General features: G+C 42.9%; 1 long non-coding RNA gene across 1 annotated transcript; it reads left to right on the top strand.

The window, feature by feature from the left end:
- Positions 1-10,805: 10,805 nt before the first annotated feature.
- Positions 10,806-18,981, top strand: LOC137484061 (uncharacterized). The gene is made up of 3 exons (XR_011004730.1): positions 10,806-11,302; positions 12,869-12,921; positions 18,131-18,981. It is a non-coding gene; the product is annotated as an uncharacterized lncRNA (long non-coding RNA).
- The last annotated feature ends 2,198 nt before the right edge of the window (positions 18,982-21,179 follow it).

Below are 21,179 nucleotides of genomic sequence, written 5' to 3'. Positions count from 1 at the left end.
TGTTAGTGGTTTGCAAATGTGGGAACAATATATTCAGGCTTTATTTTTTTAGCATGTTCTTTGGCTTGAAGTGAAGTTTAACATTCAAAATGACCATGTAATAATGGAACCATTTCAGTCAATCTTCTGTTTTTCTGTATTCAGTCAGATCCACTGTCTCTAGTGCCAAAAATAAGTTTTTACTGTTTTTTACTTTTGTTAGCCTGAAAGAACAAAAACCAGTGGAGAATCAGCAAACTAAGTTTGAATGATCCAAATCCAAGTTCACTGAATTTGCCTGTTTAAACTCATTGAGGAAGTGGGCTACCATAAATATTGCTGAGATCCAATTTAACCAACAAAGTAATGCATGATGAAAGTATAGGGATGAAGGAACTCACACACACAAACCAGACTATGCTCTTAATAATGCAAATCTTATTACAGTATTTACTTGTATATTATGTTTGCTTTCATATGGAAAGCAAAGTGAGAAGGAGTAAATACTCCATGATGGTGTTTTCAGAGCCAAACAGAACCGAGCTAGTTCTGCCTCCACTGCCACACTGATGGGTTCTCATGTGCATACCCCCCAGGAAGTGAAAATTGACTAAAAAATTCATCTTCTTCAGCAAAGTCTTTCAGCTCTGGCCCAGGCTGGGCTGTTCCATGTGTGAAGGAACATGGTGTGTTTGTCCCCAGGTCTGATGTGGGATGGCAGGAGAAGGGAAAATCAGGAATATACACCAGGGAGATGCTTTCTCTGCCATAACCAAGAGGGAATTACAGGAAGGCTGTTTGCTGCCATGAACACATCAGTGAATGATCACTTTGGTCACCATCTTCACTGCCTGCTGAGCTGCTGGTGTGAAAGGGGCTGTGCAGGGGTCAGCGACCATCTTCATGGGTGAGGGAGGCAGGATGAATGTGTGAGAATAAAATTTCTGCAATTGTGACTCCATTTTTGCATGCTCATAACAAAAGTCCAGGCTATTTCAGCAGCCTATAGGGTCTGTTTGGGGGGACACATCCCAAAGCCTGGTTTGACAGTCTTTATGCACTGTTTGGCATTGGGGATCTTATCTCATATTGAGAAGGAGCGGAGAAGAGTCCAGTTACAGCTCTGTATTTCATTTCCCAGGACCCTGCAGAAATGTTTCCCAGTTTATATGTGTGAGAGAGTGTCTACTCTGGCTATCACTCAGCTGCAGACTATGAGGCCCAAATCCAGAGGTTAAGCTTAGCTTAAACTGTTGTAATCATCTCATTTGTGTGTCTAAAGCATCTGTTCCTGTCTTTGCTTGGTTTTCATGGCAGCACAATAGTGGGTCACAGGTACACAAATCTTTCAGCTGGGAGGTACTTGGTTTGGCGGCTTTGACAGAATGTGAAACCAGATTAGTTTCACATAATATCAAGTTTTCTTACAGGCATTTTCTATGAGTGCATTTATCAGGGAAGCTGCAAAAAGCTGGGGAACGGCTCCACAGGAACTTTGAAGCAGAGCTGAGATCCAAGGTATTTCTAAATGCCAGAGCTGGAAAGTGAAATGGATGCCTGTTTGTATCTATTTCACATGTATCTCTACTTTCTCAGCCGTAATGTAACTGAGAGAAAAGTGTCAGGGCTGTTATACACGGCCTAGTCAAACCTATATGCACTTCCACAGAAGTCATTAAGGTATGCACAAAATTGGTTATGTTGTTTTACTCAAAATATCCTGAAATTGTTCATTTAAGCACTCAAAAACTAAAATAGTTAGGAATGAATGTTGTAACTTTAACACAGACTTTTTTTCCCCTATGCTTGATTCAGTTAAACCATAACTGCATCATCTTGTCCTGCTTCATCCACTGGATGCTCACTGGCTATTCAGGACTTTTTAACCCCTTTTAATACATGGTCCCAGATGTTTTATACTGCACATTATTCCAATGCTGCTGGAATATGAAATTGTGTGCATTCCCCTGGTATCCCCATTCTGTCTGAATGCTTCTCAAAATCAATTACTTCACCTTTGCATCAATGCTGCAATAGCCAATCCTATTATTACCCCCCTTTTACAGCTAAGCAGAGAAGACAGACACTCAGCTTCCACCAGCCTCTGATGAGTGTTTGCAGACCAACAATTCTGAACTGCCTGAGTTAGGCACAGGCAGAGCTGTAGTCACACTGGGGACAGCAAAACATCCAGGTACCACACGCATTCCTACACCAGCAAATGTCAAGCCCTTGCTGAAAAGATGGGAGGAGGCAAAAACTCAGTGAAATGTGTGTGAGGTTGTTATTTTTACAGTGTTTCTGAGCTTCAGAGACATCATCCAGGTGGGTCAGGATCTGAATAGCAGCACTTGGAGCTTCCTAATGTGATGAAAACCTTACACAGACCCTCAACTCCTCCTCCTGTTTGATTCCTTCTGGCTTGTGACTAGAAGAGCCTTAATTAGCTCTTGAACATGTCCTTAAATGGCAGGTGGAATTTATTCCCATCGTTTCTTTGTGTATTTCTTTTTCCCTAAGGACAAAAGGAAACAGTTCTGTCTCAGAGGATCCCCCAGCTGGTACTACTTGTGGATGATGCCCCATCTGTTTTTGCTGCTGCTGAAAACATGCAGGTCAGTGCTGACAAACACAGCTCACAGTCTGCAGTCTGAGGGAAAAGCTGGCCTGACTGTCTGAGTGAAATCCCTTTGCACTGCTCTGACAGGAGTGTATCACCACTTGGGTGGCAGCCAGTTACACACCACATCTGTGAAATCTGGGGGCTGCCTGGGCTGAAGAACCATTGTCATTATATCATGACCAAACTATTTGTGCATGGGAAGTGATGGTGATAGTTCCAGGGAAAAAAACAAAAAGCCTTTTCTGAAGCTACGTGCAATAGTTAGGTTGTAAATGTCTGGAGAGTAGTTACAAATTTTCTGTATATATCTGCATGAGTCTTAATATCAAAGAGATTTATGACTTTTCAAATAACGTTAACACTATAGCATGCAAGTTGTGCATGAATTAGCTACAATAAATAATAAAACAAAATGTTAAGAGACCTATTAGATCATCTTCTTATGCCAGTCTCTTAAATGTTTCATGTAGCATTTTGCCTATGCGGTGGCTTGCTACCTTCCATGAGAGCATTAGTTCACTAATCAAGCATTAGCATTAATCAGAGATATTCAGTCCCTCTCTGAACATGTCTAGAGGACTGAGGAGCCAAGATGCTGGCAGATACATATGCTTTATTTTTAAAAGCATATATAGTTCTTAAAGACCTTACACAGCAATGGATAAGAAATCATAAGAAAATAATTTAAAAACAGGTGAAGTTTAATAAGGCTGAGAAAATTGGACTGTCAAACCAAGCTACATCCTCCCTTAGCAATGGAGCTTCTGTTTTCTGGCAACTCAGATCTCTGGGTTTTTTAAAGATCATTTTGTATATCTATTTCCCCCTCTTTTGCCTTCGTGACCTTGCATGGATGTTACAGATTTTGAGACATATTTGAGTCTTGCTGACATGGTGATTGTGGAAGTGAGACAGTATTTGATCCGATTTCCCTGTAAGCCCCAGACTTACCTTCCCAACAGACATCTCTCATGCTTGGCTAATAGAAAAGGGACCATATTATTAATAACTGAACTACAACGGATATAACATAATAATGTCTGCAGTAAATTATGTGGGATGGGAGGGCACCTGTGTTACCCCTTTGCTCGCTGCAGGGCAGTGCTCAGAGGTGAGCACAGGCATGGGGGAACATTCACAGCGCTGGAACAAAGGCGCAGTTGACCCCTGACATCATTTAAAGCTACTTGATGCCAAGGACTTCCTCACTTTTTACGGATATTGAAACAAATAAGTCATGGAAATGATGACTGACCCCAGCCATATGGGAGCAGAGAGATTAGCTGCTAATATGGAAAGTTACCTGGCCAGCGTTGAGATCAGTCACGGGAGAAGGGAAGATCAGAGGGAGGGCTGCTGAAACCGTGAGGTAATGTGGCTGCTGGGGAAGAGGGGCTGGAGCTGGGACCCACTGGAAGAGAAGAGGGGAAGGATTTTTCTGTGCTGAAGCCAAAAGTGTATGTCATCATGTGGCTGACTGACAGAGCTGCCTTTTCTAGAACGTGCTTGACGCTATGGGAATAACGAGCACGGGGAAGTCACTGCGAAGTGCACGGGAGGAAAAGCAGTAAATCAGGGACCAGAACAAAGCTGGAAAACCTCTGCCCAATCCTGAGCAAAATATAAGCAAGAACAGGGAGTTGTGGAACAGGAAAAGTCTGCAGGGCTTATTGCAGGAGAACTGGAGAGAAGATATACAGAGCAGTGCGGTGCAGGGACACTGCTGCTGACAGGGGTTAAAGAACAAAACTGAGCCATTAAACTTGGGTACTATATAAATAAACACCAGTCTTTGTAGCAACATGATTACATGGGTTAATTAGATGATACCAGCCTTTATTTAAATACATATCCCACTGAAACCCAACAGGAAAACTTCACAGTTGCTCTCGCAGCACACAGGGAGATGATACAGTCTTACTAAAGATTATTTGGGGCTGAATTTTCACTTTCCCTGAACATAATTAATTGATTTAATTGATTACAAAGCTGAAGTGTGTAGAACTTGATAAACAGCAAAAGGAAGACAGATTTTAAACCAAATTATGGATGTTTTATTGTAAAGAGACCTAGCCAGTCCATATCTGAAATATATAGACTTTAATTTTAGCAAGCAACCATTAACATTAATTGCCTTGAAAAAGAATAAAAATGCAGTTGCTAGGAGGATCAAAGCTTTAGACATTCTTAGAACTAGAACGGCCAAAAAAATTGACAGAAAGAAAAAATAAGAAGTCTGAAATCAGATTTTACCTTTCTCACTTGTGATAGTCATGACATAATCCTGCTGAACTGACTGAGAATATTCAACATGAAAGAATATTCAGCATGGGAAGATGTTTCTTGCTGAAAGGGAGCAAAAGAAACATGCTCACACTGGTGAAGGGTTGTGGCACGCAGACTTAAATCCAGGAAATGAGGAATTAGCATGGAGCAATTCACATAAAAGTTCAGAAAACACATTGTGTGGGATAATATACTGCGAGGGATCATTCCTACACTTGTTGGGAATTATTTTAAGACATAAAGAGACCATGTCTACATTTCTGTCTGTCTACCTATAGTGAGACTTCTGGTGAAATCAGATATCAGGGTTTTTTTAGATAGATTAAATGGAAGTTGAATTTCCTTTCCAAAATACCATGAAAATTACTAACTTTTTAAAAATGAATCTTTGCCCTAGGATTGCTTGAAGAATTCTGTGTGGATCACTGTGAAGTGAACTATTTAGGTCAAATAAATTAGATCCATAAAGGAAACTGATAAAGGACAGAAGTGGAACTAATAATTTTTTCTTTAATTTTTTTCCCCTATTTTCTTTTTTCCTCCCTTAAAAAAAAAAAAAAATTCTTGTTTCTTTGCTATTCAATTCTGGTAATTCATGGGGTTTTGGATAATTTTCATTCTGAATACTGATTTACAGGATTAGAATATAATGTGTGCATTATATTAATTTAAGTTTTTGGCAATTACGGAATTTTGTCACCCTTAGAGCTGCCTTCTGCTTCCATTCTTGTCACTTTGGTGGCAGAAATTTCTTTCAGTGTCATAAAATTTAAGGTTGTAAAATTCATATTGTAACTTTAACAGCCACATCTGTTTTAAACATTTTTGTTTTAAGAACTCAATGAGAATTTAATGACAAGGCAATAAAAGGAAAAGTTGAAGGAAATTATCACAGATTTGTAAAGCCATAAGACATGTTTCTGCACTTCTGTGGGCCATCAAATTACAAAGAAACAGCCCAATTGCTTTTATTATAGCAATTCTGCTCTTAAAGCATTTCATCATTTGATGGGTTAGCAAGAATTAACATTTCATTTACATCAGTATTAATAATGACAATTATACCCAGGTGCAGGATATTGTAATTAACATACAGACACCCACAGCATGTTCAGAGAAAAAATATTTATCCACAGTGCTGCCACAGTGTTTGACAGTAACAAATGATAAATTATAACATATTTTGCATGCCACCAAATTAGTCTACAGGACGAAGAATGTAATAAAAATCAATTTTTCCTTCAGTGTCTTGCTACGGGTCCAACCTTTCCAATGTTGTAAGGCAGGGTAATGTGGCTGTTGCTGCTCAGACCCATCCATACAACAGAACCCAGAGGTGCTGAGGGTGGGAGGGATCCCTGGACATCCAGCCCCCAGCTCAAGACAGAGCAGGTTTCTCTGGCCACATCCAGCCAGGTTTTGGATACCAGCACAACCTCCTCAGGCAACCTGGCCCAGTCCTGACCACTCTCATTGTAGAAAAAGTTTTTCATCTGTTGAAATTGTATTTTTGTGTTTGTTTCTGTGCCCATTGCCTCTTGTCCTGCCACTGGGATCACTGAGCCATCTTCTCACCCAGTTCCAATCAGATATTTGTACACATTAATAAGGCTTCCCAAGAGGCTTCTCTTCTCCAGGCTCCGCAGTCCTGGCTCTAAGCTTCTCTTCAGTTGTCAGATGCTCCAGTTCCTTAATCACCTTTTTTGCTGTCTGCTGGACTCACTCCAATATGACCATATCTCTGTTGTAATGGGGAGCCCAGAAACTTTTAATAACAGCACATTAGAAATTATGAACTTAATCTGATGTATAGTACCTCTGACACTAGATCTCCTGCTCCTTCTGGCCCTTCTCAGTCTGATCTCTGTCTCTGCTGATAAATGGAGACCAAATGGAAAGCTGTAAAAATCTGTCCTACAAATCCCTTAATGTTGCATGTAATGTTTATGAAATCGGAGTCACATAAACATTTATGTAAATCAATTAGGAGTGAGCAGCCAGGATTCAGGATTGCTTTCAGTATCACTTTCCTACTGAAAACCCTTCTAGACAGACCTGGTTAACCCAGTCAATATGTTACAAGCTGTCTCAGTGCCATCTTTTATATATGTTTGCAAAACTCATTATGCAGAGGAATGGAAGGGGTTTGAAAGAAGAAATTCAATGACCAGAAGCATTTCAGCAGCCTATCTTGCCAAATATAATTGCTACCATGGCCAGACTCTTGGCATCTGGTTGTGGCTCAGTTGTTATGTCTGTCACTCCTGCAGTATTTAATAAAGCATTTATAAAGAACCCTTTTTTAGATAAGACTTTGCAAAGAAACACAGGCTCTATCTCACTGGCAACTATTTCAGATAAAGTGATTTACTAAGCTTTTACAAGCGAGTTGCTGCTTCTGGACTTCAGAGCTCACCACCAGTGCAAAAGTTAAAAAGTGTGTTGAAAACGGGTCCACTCAGGCTAAATTTAAAGTTGCTTCCTACAGTAGGTCAAAGATAAGAAAAATAGTAGCACTGCAGGTTTAAGATGTAATTTGATTCTTAGAGGGGACACGGAGCTCAAAGGAGTCTCTGTTACACTGGTGAGCGATGCAGAAAGGTATCACAGTACAGGGTCAGCATGCTCAGAGCTGGGGAGTTTTCCTGCTCCATCATTTTGAGATGGCCATTTTCAGTTCATAGCTGTGCCACAAAGCAAAGGCATAAGGCATGCAAATCCCACCAGTTCTTTTTAATTGCTCCACAGAACTTACGTAGAGACAGGATATGACTTTCCATTGGCAAACTGACATACGTTTCTGTAATTTGTCTGTTTTGTCTGCAAAATTCCACAAATTAAGTTAAAAGCATCTGCTACAAATTTGATCCTGGTAGCCCTGCTTGGATACAGAAAGGTGCTAATAACTTGCCAAAATTTGTGGAGTCTAACACTCCAGTCTAACTGAGAGACTCTCCGAAGTCTTGAGCTGAGAAAAAGCTTTCAAATTTTTTTTTCCATTATAGACTTGACTTCTTTATGATAATTTGTGTCATCTGTATAAGTTCACTGATGGCACACAAAACAGGTAATTACTTGTAATGCAAGAGTGCACGCAGTTTGTTGGCTGTGTGCACAGATTCCCATTTTGCTTGTGCAATATTAAGCACATCTCACACAGGAACTTCCCCTACTCATAATTGACTTTCTCTGTTAATTTTGGAAGATCTGGATAGATAGGCAATAAAAGAACACAACTTACAATAGAAAGTTTTATTCCAATCCAACAACAACCTTAGTCTTTATTTTCTATGAAGTCACAGGTCAAAATTTGCACAATAGCGTGTCAGCTGAATTGCTAGAGAAAAATCTGGGATAATCAACTAAATTTGTGCAGGATACAGGATCTGCTTCATTTCTCAGGAAAAGTGTCCTGAGATCACAGTGGAGACAGTAATTTAGTTGCATAACTTGTAGTATATAATGTTGTAATCTATAGTGCATCAGTGTCGTATTTAATAAAACTGAAAGCACAGTAAATACCTCTGCCTGATTAATAAGTTATTCTTCAGTGTTTGTCATGAACGAAATAAAAGATGTACAGAAAACTTTACTTTTTCCAGTTATTGCTAGTGCTGTTTTTGATCCTCAAAAGGCCTGGAAGGATGCCTGCTGCATTTTAGGGTTAAAAGAGTGAAAATATAAATTATTTTCCTTGATTTCAGTGAAATCTGAGGTACTCAAAATAATTATTTTTTATTTGTTGATAAAATAAATATGTCTCCAAAGGCCACTCTTTCTTTCACTAGCATTCATAATCATGTCCCAACTTTGATAGATTTTATTACCGTTTGAAACTGAGATTGATTTTTTTGAATTTAAAACAAACTTCCACTACCGACAACAAAAAAAAAACACCAGAAAATTGCAGGAAGAGAACAAAATTCTGAGTTTTGTTCCATTTTTGACCGTGACAGTAGGTTTCATGCAGTATTAATGAGAGAAGAATTTGGATCTAAAGATGTAATTTGGTTTCTTATTTCTCTTTTCTGTCACTTCCACTGAAGGAACAGACTTACAATACGTCTTTGCTTGCTTAATGCTATTGCTAATTGCCCAGATGGGACTCTGAGAGACCATTAAGTGTCTATTGATTGCAGCTTGCCTATGACAGATGAAGTTGACTCTGGTGGGTTTTTTTTTTCTTTTTTTTTTTTCCCCTCCCCCTGTCTGGTGCTGTAAACCGAGGTCTTTATGCTCCTGCTGACCATGACTTTCCTGTATTGACTTTCCTGGCTTTTTCCAACTTTCCATGTAGCTTTTTGCTGTTCAGAGACATGGCAAGTGCTGTCCTGGGTGATGGGTGCACCTGTCCCTGTGACTATTTAACTCTGGAGCATATGTGCTGTCTGCTTTCTGGCTTTTGCTGTTGCTGTGTTTCAACAGTTGAGAAATGTCCTGGAAATACAGTTTTGGGGGAGGGATGTTTGCCTGGGGCTCTGCACCTGTGCATATCCACACCATCACACAGGACTCAGGTCTGCTCTGTGGTCATTGTTCAAAATGACATTTAATGTTTTTCTCAAGAGTCTTGACTGTGGGTGAAGGTGTGCCAGTCAGTTTAGTTAGCTAATGTGAATTTGAAACTTCTTACATCCATGTTCTGCCTGAAAAGGGTGTCATGCTATCATTATCAGAGTGAAATTCTGCTCAGCCTCCCTCTGGATAGAAACCTAAATCTCTGCTAGGGTTTAGTACATTGTCCAACAGCTAAAGAAATTGCTGAGTTAAAAATAAAAGCTGTTCACAAATAAAGAGGAAGAAAGAGTTGTGGAAATGTCCAGTTTCCAGAGCAGAGATGGTGGTAGGACTGAGTGGAAAAGAAAAACAAGAAGCACTGTGTAGGAGGAAGAGATACACAGGAAAAAATAAAATGATCCCCTGGAAATGAAAAAAAAAAAAAGGTAACAAAACTGTCAGAAATATAAAAGGAAGTCCGGAGTTAATGAAATGAGTAAAAACAAGTATGGTAATAGACGAGGGGAAAGGTGGTGAACCCCAGTAGCCCTGTGCCTCCTTTGGGCAGGCTCTGCCAGCTTCCTGCAGTTGTCACTGCCTGAGAGAGACTTTGGCCAGGGGCAGGGAAGGTCTGGAGCCCGGCAGGAAAGGTGGAACAAGGCTCCATGGGCTGCAAGGTGATAATTATGGCATCTGCAGGAAATGCTGCTCCGTGATGCCAGGCCAGTGAAATGGCCATGGCTGGCAGGTTTTGCTGACCATCCACGCTCTGACCTCTGTCAGATAAGCTCACTGGCATCAGGTTTTGTTGCTTCCCGCTGTTCACAACTGTTACTTTTTGTTTGGTGATCCTGAACATGCCTCATGTAAACATCATCCTTTCCTTGCTATTTCCTCAAGAGAGACAACTGCTTTCCCTGTAGCCTCTTGTTTTCAATGCAGTTGAAAAATTGTTCTAACACATTGAGCCACGAGATCAGATTTCATCCCGGTCTGGGGGCCTGCATGGGCTCTCATGAGATGCCTCATTGATCCAAAGCGCTTACAGTGACCTACTGGACTCTGTGTAATATCAGTGTCAAGGAAATGTTCCATCTGTGCCGTCCTGCAAACGCCTCGTCCCCACCAAGGTCAACATCGGCAGCTCAGCCCACAAAGCTGCTGCTTGTGGGTCAAGTTCCATGATGCCATCTCTGGATTTGCATGTGAAGTGGGCACAAATAGACATGTCTGGGTCTGTGCAGAGAGCACGAAGCACATGTTGGTCTCCAGCAGCCAAAGGACAGGGGAAACTGGGGGCAGACCTGCATTTCCACAGCTGAGTGATTCAAATTTTGCTCTCAACCCTTCACAGAACAATGGGGTTAGGGCTGAGTTTGACCTCAGCAACTTGCTAAAGAATCTTCCTTCAAGTGTTGGGTTGGAAATATGTAAAAGTAATGACTAATGTTCAGCAAGAATCTAGCATGGATGGGTGAGGCCCACTTCATGTCTGAGCCACGGACCTGCTGACTCCTGACAGATGACCCATTTCCCAGTGCCAGACACAAACAATTCCCTCAGGCTGCTCAGGGACCCCATGCACAGCGTGGGCTCTGCTTCTTGTGGTGAGCAAGGCCCTCTGGCCCCTCTCCTACACATGGCTGCTGGGATACCCAGCGTTCGATGCCCACGGCCACCCCGTGTGCTCCTCCTCTGCAGCCCCCAGAGGGAAGGGGCACAAGCACCATCTGCCCAGCACAGGTGTGGGTCCCCACAAGGGCCAGCAGAACCTGGCAGGGCTCTGACAGGGCCCGATTGTTCCAGCCCAGCTGTGTGGGGACAGCCATCTGCACCGCGGGACAGGCAGGCCCCGTCTTCGGCGTCAGCCATTCACGAGCTGACACGGACTAATTTATGAGAAATTGCTTTTAGCAGGTGCTAACCTGTCTCGACCACGGATAATGGGAGAGCTGCTATTGGGAATCAAACCAGAGAGCCATAAAGCCTGAGTATCATTGCTGATTTTACTGGAGAGCACAGCTGTTGCAATGTCATCATCTCTCTGTGTCGAAGACACACCAATTCCTGCTGAGTTCTGACCAGCTAAATGGCAGGAATTAGAGCCATGCAATCAGAGAGCAGCAACTGCCATGTCAATATTATTCAATTCTGTGCATGTGTGCACACGTTTGTCTGGCTGCCACGTTGCCACATGCTCTTGACACCTACTGCAAATCTCTGTTCCTTGCTTATCCCTCACTTCCATTTCTCTGCTAGAGTGAAAACCAGAAGTGAATATTTTTTCCCTTTCAGTCTCACTATGTATGTCACTAATAGGACTTTTCAAAACTTTTGTCAGTCACCTTCTGTAACAGCCTGAGGAATACTATAGGGACACCTCTAGTAGCTGGATACAGGATATTGTATTTCTTAGTTTGTCCAGTTGAATAATTGCTTGGAGTAGCTTTGTGGACTTGCATGACTCTTACTTGGAAGGAAGAGAAAAGCCAGCTGGGGAATCAAAATATTTCTAGGGTGACTTACAGAAGAGTTAGGTTAAAATCAGCAGGTCAGGGTTTGATTTGAGATCGTAAATTAGGTGCCTGGAGAGAATTTGTTTGGAGGAGCAATGTCTGGCATACTGAAATAATTTGAAAAAACAGTGTTTATTAATGCACCATTTTTCATTTTTAAAGTGTTGCTCCTGCTTTTTGCATTTAATGCATTTAAGCTGCAAGATACTGGGAGAAGAAAAGGGTGAGAATCAAAGCAATTCAACTCTCCCCTTGTTGTCTCTTATTCTGGAGCACGCATTTCCAGAGGTGATAGTGCTTGGTAGTACTGTAGGACTGGATCAGCAAGCTCAGTTCTCACCCTGGAAATCATCTCTTTGCATCAGGTAGCAGCAGCAGGGAGCTGAGCAGGAGAGGAGCACATTTGGGCAGCAGCCTGCACGGTGAGCAGGGAGCTCTGCCTGTCAGTCTGGTATCTTTCACTAACACCAAATTTGCTTTAAGGATAAAAAAAAAAAAAAAATGAAGCCAGGATGTGGTTGAGAGTGAACATATGTTGGAAGTTCAGCTTAGGTAATACAATAAGCTCTTCAAGAACAGGTTCTCTTTCTTCTCAGTGTAAATAAATACCCATGATAGCCCCAGACATATTCATTTTCTTGGGATTCTCTCCGTTCCTTATCGGAGGTGGTGTCCCGTGCGTTATTGATGTGGGCTCACTTGAGAGCCTGTGCCCTTGTCCATATGCACAAGTCATTTAATAAGATGAGAAGCAATGTGTAAAATAACAAGAGAGGTGATGTAAAGTTCTCAAATGGCCAGCACTGGGATTAATAGTTAATGGCCTATTGACACAGAATATTTACTGACGAGCAACACAGGGTTCCAGTGACACCAATACAAGGTTGTTTTGGAGGGCTGCATCCCTTTTTTAAAAAACAAAAAAATACTTAATTAGTAAAATGCATTGTATTGGTGTTTGTAACAGATCCTCTTGCATTGGTCACAGGGAAGTGTTCACTTGGAAAGAAGCAATTTGAGGTAAAGAAAGATCCTCCAAGATCATAGGAGGTTTTTAGAATGGCCTGATGAGATTGTTACAGCAAACAGCTCTTCTAGAAATGCTTGATAAGATAATTAAGAGGAAAATCAAATTTTCTGCTTCAGGGTATAAATTGATCAAAAAATCTTTCCCATGAACAGCTGTCTAGTTAAGTATTCAAAATGCAAATGCATGTACATGTGAGTGATTGTGATTTTCCCATCCTTGGGAACACTGTGGAAGCAGCACTTACACCCCACCTCATGTCACCAGGGACAGGAGCAGCAGCCCTGATCTACCAGGGGCAGTGGTCAGGTGAAGCAGAGCCAGGCTGTGCTGTTTGTCCAGAGCAGAAGGGATCACCTCTGCCCTTGGCTCCTCCTGGTCACTGGGAACATGTGGCGACCCTGTGCATGTTGTGTGGATTTGCTTCTCTCTGGGCATAGCTGGGGAGTTGGACAAAGTCAGAATCTGACCTCAGCGAAAGGCAGCCAGCACTGTCGCTCCTCTGCTCTGCTCTTCAAACTGGCTACTGTGAAAAGCATAATTTTGAAACCAAAACTTCAGACCTACTGCAGTTGGATAATCCTGACCCAGAGTTTCAGGGGGATGTAAAACATCAGGATAAATCAGTGGTGCTTCCATGTGCTCAGATCCAGGGAGGGCTAAGCAAGGCTTTGCTCAGGAAGAGAAACCAAAGAACTCTGCCTCTGCAGGACAGTGTAAGTTGAACACCAGATCTGTTCTTCTACTGCCAGTGCCACTGAGCTGTGCTCCCAGCACTAGTGTGTGGAGCCAGGTTCTTCTCCTGCCCCAGCTCTCCAACACACCAGGGTTACCCAGGACACTGCATGAGTTAACACAACTGAGCTCGACTCTCCACTCCCAAAATGGAGATTAAACCAATTATGTTTTTCTGCTAAATGAAAAAATCCGACACAGAAACAAGCTGGAGGAAAATGGCAATGTTTTATAATAACTCTTCCAAGGCCAACAGTACTTTAGGAAAACTTCCCCTGGACTAGTTTTTTGTGGCAGTGTATTTTATACAGTTCTTCACAGAAAAATGCATCCAGGATAAACAGTTAGGTGGTTTAGCGATTCCAGAATTACCTGTGTGTCACTGGAGGAGCCTGGTCCATGTAAAAGACTAGTGAAGAAGGCTGATAGTGAATGGGATGGGAAACCTCATTAAAAAGCCAGCTTCTCTCCCCAAAGTGCCCCATGGGTGACAGTCAGTACTGCAGCAATGTGTGCTCGGTAATCCCTTCCCAATCTCTTCAGTAGATATCAATTCCTTGTCTTTCATGTGTATTTCCTGACTGATTCCTATGGGTTATCTGTGCATTTTTTTAAAGTACACCAAAAATAAAAAAGATGGCAGAATAAGACAAATGAATTCCCTGCAATTAGAAGGGTGTACTGACACTCTGACCTAGGTGGGAATGACAGTATTGATACGTTCCTCACAGATATGTGAGCAAATATGACCTTATAGATGCAGCTGCACGAGTGATAACAGATTTTATACATCTCCAAACGTATTTATGTGTGCACCTAGATGGCAATCTCTGTAAACCTGATAAATGCTCACTGTTGCTCCCAGGCAGAAAGGCAGATACCCACCTCTCACACGTGTGCACAGACATGTACCCACATGCCAGGTGTAACTTTAGCCCAGCAGCGCATGCACACACATCTGTGGGTGGGCTCTGGGCAAAACTGGTATCAGTGAACTGACCTCTATGCCCGAGCAAGTGAATTGAAAGCCAGAAGCAGCAAGGCTGGGGGCTTTTAATGAAGTGAATGAGAAATGAAAAAAGAGAGATTGAAAGTGCCTGGTGCTCTGATACATAATTGATGAGACTCCAAGCAGGGCTTCAGTGGCTAATAAATTATTAAACACTGACTCATTAGGGAAAGATTTCATTATAGGATAATTTAATTAAACAACAGGCAAAAAGAGGAAAGAGCTTTAAGGGACTGCATCCTCCTGGTTTTTCCACTGTGACACTGATGATTTAAAGAGAGAGGAGCCAAGAAATGATCCTGAAGGTGAGAAAGTTGTTTACTGTGCAGGAGAGGACTGATCCTTGGCTCCTTCATGCTCACATTTTCATTTCCCTGTTGTATGGTAGATGTGGGCTGTTGTTAATCTGCTTTAAATAAATTTTGCAGGCCCTTTCCCTGGTGTAAAAGCCCACATGGCAGGGCAGGTGAGAAGTGGCCCCAGCGATGCTGTCCTGTGGTGACAGACAGGAGATGATCAGCTGTGGTTCCTGCAGAGCACAGGGCTAGGGCTGGGGCTGGGGCAGAGGCTGGGCCAGGGCTGGGATGGCCCTGGTCCATCACTCTTCAGCCACGCTGCTTCAGGGGACAGGACAGCATGGGAGGGTGTCCAACCTCAATTTTCAATCTTTACAAGGCCAGAGGCCCTGTGTGGAGCCAGATCTCCAGAGGGCTGAGGGCCAGGAGCCTCTGCCTTTGAGTGACCCCTGCATTTGCCCAGGGCACCAACCCTTTTTTCCTTCAGATGAAATAAAGTTCTTTATTCTCACCATCCAAGTACATGTAGAAGGCAGAGCACAAGACCAGGATCTCTCATGGTACAACTCACAGGTGTCACCAGCCTAGAGACCAAGAGAGGAGGGAAGAGCCAGGCCAGGACTCCTCAGCAGCTTAGGGGTGTTTGGATACAAGGGGATCTCCTCTTGACCTCAGCTGAAGAGAATGAAGATGCATGTCAGTCCCTGAAGGGAGCCTGAAGGACACCAAATCCCCTGGTGAACATTTGGCAGCAGTGAGAGGGCTCTCCAGGGTAGGGCTGGGGTGTGCAGCCACAGCTCCTTTGGGTTTCCACATTGTCTGGCCTGGGTTGGGGGAGAGCTCCCCAAATCAGCCCACAGGCACTGCAGGGAGCAGGGCAGGGAGAAGAGACTGAGTGCTTGCCACCATCCCATGACTGAAGAGGAGATACGTTTTCATTTTACATTTTCATCAATAGGACAGAAATTTGTACAAAGAGTGACTTTTTCCTTGCTTCTCTAGGGCGTTTTTTTCCCAAGATGAGTTTATTCTCCATCAGGGTGAGGACACCTGGGAGGAAGGAGACAGTGTGGTCAGGTCAGAGGGAGCCACAGGACAGCAATGGCAGTGAGCTGAGAACCCAGAGAGATTTCCTTCTGCATGTCTCCTGGGCAGGGCTGGTGAACCTCACTGAGTTCCCCCCTCCTTTTTTGCCTAAACAACATGCAAAGCAAACAGATGGACAGACTTTTGGGGTCATTTGGATGTTTTGCTCAGGGCTCTGAGTGGGACGGGTGCCCAGCTGCTGTTTCTGCACAAGGAGGTTTTCAAGATGGAACAGACAAGGTCAGGTGCATCCAAACTGATAAATGAAACAAGAAGAACTTGCAGGGTGACAAGCATAGCAGAAGCAGAAAATCTTCATTTCCAAGCAGTTACATTCAGTATCTGTTTTACTTCAGAAAGATGCATGCAGCTGTCTGACATTTGCTCAAGCCCTCAGTTTTCGGCCCCATTTCAATTCCTTCAGGCTTTCCTACACCCAGAGTGTATCTGAAAAGTAGGTGAAAATAAGACTAAATTTTTCCCAAAACTATGATGTTACTGCAAAATCAATAACACCTCCTTTTATTTGTGCATGATGCAAAGGTAAAGGACGCATGAAAATTACCTTTGCTTGAAAGAATCTGTTCATCTCCTCTCAGGGGAAGCAAGGAGAGGGAGGGAACAAGGACTACAGATGTGATGAAGGCACATGGGGGTGTTTTAATAAAAGCACAGACAGTAGTTTGGAGAAAATGATGATTCCTCTCTGCCTCACAGCATTGTGACCCCTCTTGGAGTGAAAGGCTGGTTCAGGGCTCCCCCAGAAATAAATGGAAGGGAGACCAGAGAGGGGGCAGGAAGATGCTCAGGAAGCTGAAGGAAGCAGCTGGGTGGAAGTCACCAAAAGCTAATGGGGATCTTAATTGCTTCTAATTGCCAGGCTCTTCATAGGGATTGTACCAGGTAATTGAATCCCTCCAAGGATATTTCTGGTTATCAAACTGTAATAAAATGCTCGGCTAGACATCATTCTCAAGTGTATACTAAGTAGGGAAAATATCTCTGTCTCTTTTCATGAGATGAAGGTACTTCATAAATATAAAATTGTACTTAAATGCAGTCATTTGCCAGCAGACTACCCACAGCTCCTCCCTCGATGTGCTAATCTTTTGTGGTCCTTGTTTACTAATTGCAACAGAAAAATAGGAAATGGCTGGGATTTTATGCTGGAATGCAACCCCATGGCAAGCATGGTCAGAAATTTGGGAAGTCCCCCAGAAACACCAACTTTTTAATTGCTATTCAGAAAATAGAGAGACAAGAAAGAAAAAAGCCTGTCAGACAAAGGAGGAATATGACATTTGCCTCTTGATAATCACCTATAAATGCCTGAGAAAAAGGAAACCAGTCCAAAAAGTACTTATGTGCACTGTAAGAGATTATTCTGTCTGGGACTGACTGACAGCTTTGGTTTAGAGTCTCACTGGCATAAAGATGTGAATATGCATGAAAGAAAACAACTTAGAAAAGGTCTTGTTTCTGCAGAGAAGAACAAAATTGGGCTAGTTAATTAAAAAAAATAAATTGCAAAATTTGATAGAAAATACGAGTTCCTGGCTGCCTGTCATTTCAGCTTAACTCAGAAGCTGCTCCTCTGCTAAGATGGGGAGGCTCCAGAAGACTTGTGGCAGCCAGGAATATGGTCAGATTTAATTGCTGGCTGGGCAATATTCTGTAATTGTACCTGGTCCTGTCTTGTTGGTCAAAATTAAGGGATCTACTCTTGTCAGTCCCTTGAAGTGGTGACCTGGGAAATGGAGCTGGCATGCTTAAATACAACAGATAATAAGTGGAAAACAACTAATCAAAAAGAAGGTGGAATGGCTAAAGCAGATCCCAAAATTAACAGCAATTAACGTATTCTAAGTTATACTCTTGAGCTGTCCTGCAGGAGGCAAGTGCAAACTTGTTTCTTCCATTAGTTGTGGGTGTAATTCATCTGTGAAGTTGCAGGTTGGTACTGGATGACTGATACAGGGCCTCAGTCTCTGAAGAGCTCAGCCTTTAATGTTATATTTTCTTCTTAAGTTCTCCCTAAATGAATTCTATTTCCTTTCTGCAGATATTCTTTTCCAGATCTTAGTGTGTGAAGTTGAGAATCCTCTTCCCCTTCCCTTATAAAAACTCTCACTCTGAGCATTTCTTGCTGCTGTGCACAAAATGTCTGTGATAAGGGTGCAGAGAGATGCTGTGGTCACATCTTCCTTCCTCTGGCTGACAGTGAGTATCAACTATTTCACTTCAGAGAATGCTCACGTTCCCATTAATGTCAGAAGGATTACTGTTCTAATTAACCTCACTCTCAGGGACAATTTTGGAAAGCAGTCAATGAAGCTAAAGAAAAGAGTTTTAATAATGCAAATTAATATTTTTGCATTACTGCCCAAATGCAGTGCTTGTTCTGTTCTAAGAATTCAATAGAAGCTGTGGAAAAGTGAAATCTCTCAGTTTTATGCTGTGTCTTGAACTGTGAGTTTTGAATTGCCAACAGTTTAGAAGTTTGGCTTGGCTTGCACAGATGCTCAGATGATGCTCTCTTTGGTCTGCAGAGGGAGCAGATAATTTTCTAAGTAAAAGTGTTTCTTTGGAGAGTTTCAAGAAAAGTCAAAATCATAAGTGGATTGCTTGTCTGTTGACAGATGAGGCTTTTCCTCTGGAATGAGGAAGAAGAAAAGAGGCATGAAATGGTTATGGGGGAAATGGTTATAGGGGGAAAGAAATGAGTAGAAATACCTCTTTTGTGTTACTCAGGTTTTGCATACATTCACTTGTGGCTGTGCATGCACAACATCAAGATTTTCCCCTCATTCATCCCAGAATAAGCCTGGAGTGACTCTATCAGTGTTCACAGGCCCCTTCTTGCCTCCAAACCATCCCATCCTTGCTTTTTGAGCCTTCTCCCCAGCTGAGGCCATCCTTGCATAGCTTTTCACCACAGCTCAGCTGGGCCTTTAGCTGCCTGGCACTCCTTCCTAGGGCTCAGCATTCCAGCATTGTTGGCATCACAGCTTGCAAACCACATTTTTCCTGGCTATGCTGCTGCTAGGGGATTACTGCAGCAAAGTTGGACTTGAGAAAGCCTCCAGAGCCAGGCTGGCAGGAGCATTGGCAAGGGAGGTGGTCCTGGCAAGGGAGGTGTCAGAGCTTCCAGGTCCACTGTCCCTCCTACCAGTCACTGAACTGGGACTTGCATAAAGAAAGGTTGTTTAGTAACCCCATTCCCTGATTAAACTTGTTCTCTACTCTCATATATTGGAGTATTAGGATATTTATCAATTCTTAATGGGAAATTAATATTAAAGGGATTTTTGTAATGGAACAGATCATTGAAGTGTTATCTGGCACTCCCACAGTTTAATTTGGTTATTTTACGAAACCATGTGACCTTCTGCCTTGGTTCATCTGAATATAAAATGTAGAAGTGTGCACATGTGCTGTGAAAATTAGTGGTAGTCTAAAACTTGCCTGGGAATAAAAAGATGTTACTTTGCACCCATGGTATCCTTGAATCCAAGATCTTGGACTGCTTTGCAGGTGTTACCTGGTGCCAGTGTCTGGAAGTCAGCAAACAGGACTGATTCAAATGGTGTGAGAGTGGGACAGACAGACAGACATCCTGTTTGGCAGTGCCATCATCTGAACTGATGTCAATTACTAGGAGCACGTTTTTAGGATTAGCATAGCCCTGGGGAGGGAAGGGTGGTGGGCTGCTGCCACATTCTGCAATTGGAGCCATCTCAGAGCTCTTCCAACTGCAGTGAGGAATGACTACAGCAAGGTGTGGAGGAGATTGATGTTGATACTCCTCCCCAGAGCCACTGAGGTTCAATAAACAGCTTCTGCAAAGCCTCAGAAACTTTTTGGGTAGCTATGGCAGCAGAGTAGTCTCATTCTTCTTTGTTATCCTAATGAATGTTTTGGAAGATTTGACTTGCTGTTTTTCAAAGAGATTTTCTACCTGATATGCAGAAAACCACCCCGAGGGGGAGGAAGAACCCTCTCCAGTGAAAGACTTCCAGTTACAGCCCAGAGTAGAGACAAGTCCCCCTTTTATTTTGCCAGCTACCTGTTTTGCAGGCTGATGACTCAAAAGGATTTAAAACGTCTCAGTCTCTCAGCTTCAGAGGTGAAACGTTGGGCTTGTTCTCTTGCTGTGACCTCCAGGAAGTTTGGCACATTCCTTAAGTGAGATTGACCCCAAGCTCCTTTTTCTGATGTTTTTGGATTAAGCCAGACTTGGCAATCACGTGGGCTGTGATACAGTCAGCATTCCCTAACTGTGATGGTTTGTCATGGGTCAGCACAAGTGAAAGCCTGTTCAGCAGAAGGTCGTGGAACTGCAGCAGGACTTCCTGCAGATTAGTGCTGAAATGTGCAAAAGCAAGAGGAGGGAGCATGGCTGAGCAGGCTGGAGCCCTCTGGGTTCCACAGATTAGCCCTGGTGTGCTGTGATACTTGAACACACTCAGAAATGTGTTAAAAGCTGGTTTATGAGCAAAACATCTCTGGGGTGTTTCAGGCTGCCTCCCAGACTGCTCAGCTCCCTGTAGTCCCACTGGACTGGGCAGGGTGTGTTCCTGTGACACAGACTGGTTTCCAGAGGTGTTGAGGCCGGTTAGACACATCTCCCTTTACTCATCACAGCTCTCAAAATGCCAACAGTAGCTGCGCTGGTAGCTGGAACCTGACGGAGTTGGGAGCCTGGGAATAAATGCAGGCTGGAGTACAGCAGGAGGCACTGCTGGCTCATCGAGGGAAGATCTGAGATCCTAACTCTTCATGGATGAGCCAGATCTAAGGGATGGGAGATCCCAAGGAATACCAGAACTAGATCATCATTTCAGATCCATGGCCCTCAGAGCTTCCTCGTAGAGTGATTGATTCTGCTTTGCTATGATATATCTAATACAGAACTGATAACTTCAGAGTGTCCTGCACTCCAGCTGTCATTACCCAGGCTTTCCAGTTGTATCCTTTTTTTCCCTTTTTGCAGTGGATTAAGAAGGCTGCAAGAGTATTCTGGGTTTAATTAATTTCCAGTCCATCGATATTCCTAAGATAGGAAACACAAAATACTTGTAGGAACAGGTTTTTATAACATGATGGTTAGACTTGGGAATAGATT

This window comes from Anomalospiza imberbis, chromosome 17, assembly GCF_031753505.1.
Source record: "Anomalospiza imberbis isolate Cuckoo-Finch-1a 21T00152 chromosome 17, ASM3175350v1, whole genome shotgun sequence".
In the NCBI taxonomy this organism is placed as follows: domain Eukaryota; kingdom Metazoa; phylum Chordata; class Aves; order Passeriformes; family Viduidae; genus Anomalospiza; species Anomalospiza imberbis.
The sequence above is the reverse complement of the archived record's forward strand: the minus strand, read 5'-3'. Positions and strand labels throughout refer to the sequence as shown.